Genomic DNA, 3283 nt, shown 5'->3' with positions numbered 1-3283 from the left:
AGAGAGACAGACAGAGAGAGACAGAGAGAGACAGAGAGAGAGAGAGAAAGGGACAGGGAGGCAGGGAGGATAGGTAATCAAAAATGTCTGGATTAAATAGGGAAGAGCCTCTAGGGGAAGGGCTGCCAAGCCCCAGGCTGGAAAATTCAGAGTTGAGGGTGGGGTTTGCCAGCCATATCCTGTAACAGGTAGTGACTGAAGACTGTTGGGAGAACCTGGATGGCAGGTACACTTTGATATGTTAAAGAGGCACCTCAGTCGCTAGTTTGAAACTTAACATTATCAACAAAATCCATAAAACGCCTGTTCAAACCCATGTAGGCCCATGCTTGTTATCCAGGCCAACCATGAAACCCAGCTCCACAGTAGGCAGGAGGCTCAGGTGTATGTGGGTAGGAAAGCATCTGGAGCGGTGATTTGGACCTTGGCCTCTCAGGCCAGGCCATGAGGATGCTTAGGTCCCCTTGCAAGGTCCCTGCACCAGCTTTCCTGGGTCCATAAAGCTTTCTATCTCCAGGAACACTTGCCAAGCTGGTTAGGGATGGGCAGGAGTTCAGGATTTGGTTCTGTATTTGGAGGGTTTGTTAAAACCAGGGGCGCTGTGGTGGGCACACTCCAAGTAACATCCCAGGCAGTGTTGGGAAGCTATGCTGGTGTTTCTGACTTCCAGCCACAGTTGGCACAGACTCTAGTGCTCTTGGGAGAGAAGGCAAAATACCTGAGGTGACTCCGAGTGGGACTGAGTTCAAGCCAGTGTCTCCACCAAGAGGCTGTTTCACTTCACTGCAGGACACAAAGCCCCAGACCACAGACGCAAGACTAGAAAGTGCAGCTGTGTGCAGTAGTGAGTGGGACAGGGTCAGTGCGTGGTGGTGCCCACAGGCTCTTGTTGCTTTATGGGAGGGAGGAGAGGACTGGATCCCAGTGTGAATCTCCTGTTCTGTTTGCGTGCCTGGGGCCACGGGTAGGAGCACAGGGAAGGGAGTTTCCAGCAAGGCCCCTTTCCTCATCTATACCCCAAACTCCTGGCTCAGGCTGTTTGAACACCTCACTGGCCTAACACACTGGCATCCCGCTGTGCCTATGGACAGTCCTTTCTGCTGAGCTGTGGGTAGCTCACCAGCTGGGCCTGTGGCTGTTGACTCTGGGTGGTAAGTCAGGCTGATGTGGGACACTGTTTCGGTCCATCAGATGATCCAGCCTTGGGAGGAAATCATGCAGAGCCCCTGCAGCCTCAGTTTCCTTATTTGTAACTTAGGGGTGGCAGGTTCCTTGGCCTCCAATGTGGGTGAGCAAACTCAGTTCTCCTGTCTCTACTTCCTGAATGCTGGCATTGTGACACCTCTGTGCCCAATGAAATCTTTTTTTATTTATTCAGCCTCAATCAGTTATAGTAATACAGACTAAGATACTCCCCAAGGACCCCACGTTAGAAATACGTTCACAGGCTGGGCATAGCATGTTAGCATTTTGTCTAGGCTCCGCCCCACAGTTCCCTGGCAACAGCCAGGTAGGCCTGACTCGCTATAAAAGGGGCTGCTTGCCCCCTCCTCTCTCTCTTGCCTTCTTGCTCCTGCTCTGTCCTCTTCTTGTCCCTTACCCTCTCTCCCCATTCCCTTCCCCACTCTCTCTCCATATGCTCATGGCCAGCCTCTACTTCTCTACTCTCTCTCTGCCTTTCTCTGTCTCTACCACCCTCTCAACTCCCCTCCCATGCCCTGAATAAACTATACTATACGGGGTTGTGTGGCTGGTCCCTCAGGGGGAAGGGATGCCTCAGCATGGGGCCGCAGAGGCACCCCCTTCTCCCACACCTGACTACACATCCACCATACTCCTTCTCTCATTATTTTTATAAATTACAACATAGCGACATACATTTTTGATCCCAGCAGTTGGGAAGCAGAGGTAGGTGGATCTCTGAGTTTGAGGTCCCTTACAGACAAGTCTTTAGGGGGACCCACTTGAAGTTTAATAATAAAGACATCTGTGTACTATAAGACAGTTGGCCTGTTTGCTGGGGCAGTCCCTCAGCTAACCCAGCTGAACTTAACCCTACTTCATCGACACTGAATCTGGGCTTCTCCCTGCTCTGATTGTCACCTGTCCTCTCGGTCCTCCTGCTTCTAGCTCAATCCACCGGCTCTTTATTATGCAAAATGCCACACTCTTTACTCATCCAGTTGGCAATGAGGGCTTTAGTGCCTTGGCCACAGCAGCTTGCCCTTTCTTTTTTGGGCAGGTGAGATAGCAACAAACATTTACATATCCTGCCACCCCTGCTCCTGGCCCAGCAATTAACAGTAGAGAAAGAGACACCTTCTCATGGCCAGTTGATACCCTACGTGTGAGTTGTGAGTTATCTGAATAGAGACCAGCGTGGACAGCTCTGAGTCTCAGGACAGCTAGGACTACACAGATAAACTGTCTCAACAGAACAAAACAAAAGAAAAAGAAAGAAGGAAGGAAGTTGGGGTCATAAAGAAAAAAGACCACCTACAAAGAAAAATTCCAACTGAAGTACCCGGACAAGCAAATTTGCCTCTTCATCAAGACGGTCCATTTGGGAAGAGGGGACACACAGAGACAGGAAAAACATCTGGAGTTTACTCTAACTGAGGTGGGGGCTGTCTCTCTTCTCCATTGGCTAAAGTGGAGTCCTCACAGCCTTCTTTGATTGACTAGTCTGAAAAGAACTGGTGTTCAGGAAAGGAAGGAAGGGAAAAGGCTCATCGCCCCAGACCATCAGACTCCCCATCAGAGGGCTCACTGCTCCAGACCATCAGACTCCCCAACAGAGGGCTCACTGCTCCAGACCATCAGACTAGACTCCCCAACAGAGGGCTCACTGCTCCAGGCCATCAGACTAGACTCCCCAACAGAGGGCTCACTGCTCCAGACCATCAGACTAGACTCCCCAACAGAGGGCTCCCTGCTCCAGGCCATCAGACTAGACTCTCCACAGAGGGCTCCCTGCTCCAGGCCATCAGACTAGATTCCCCAACAGAGGGCTCACTGCTCCAGGCCATCAGACTAGACTCCCCAACAGAGGGCTCCCTGCTCCAGGCCATCAGACTCTCCAACAGAGGGCTCACTGCTCCAGGCCATCAGACTAGACTCCCCAACAAAGGGCTCCCTGCTCCAGACCATCAGACTAGACTCTCCACAGAGGGCTCCCTGCTCCAGACCATCAGACTCCCCAACAGAGGGCTCCTTGCTCCAGGCCATCAGACTAGACTCCCCAACAGAGGGCTCACTGCTCCAGGCCATCAGACTAGACTCC

The sequence above is a fragment of the Mastomys coucha genome, unplaced genomic scaffold, assembly GCF_008632895.1.
Source record: "Mastomys coucha isolate ucsf_1 unplaced genomic scaffold, UCSF_Mcou_1 pScaffold21, whole genome shotgun sequence".
Lineage (NCBI taxonomy): Eukaryota > Metazoa > Chordata > Mammalia > Rodentia > Muridae > Mastomys > Mastomys coucha.
This window is presented reverse-complemented; position numbering follows the sequence as displayed.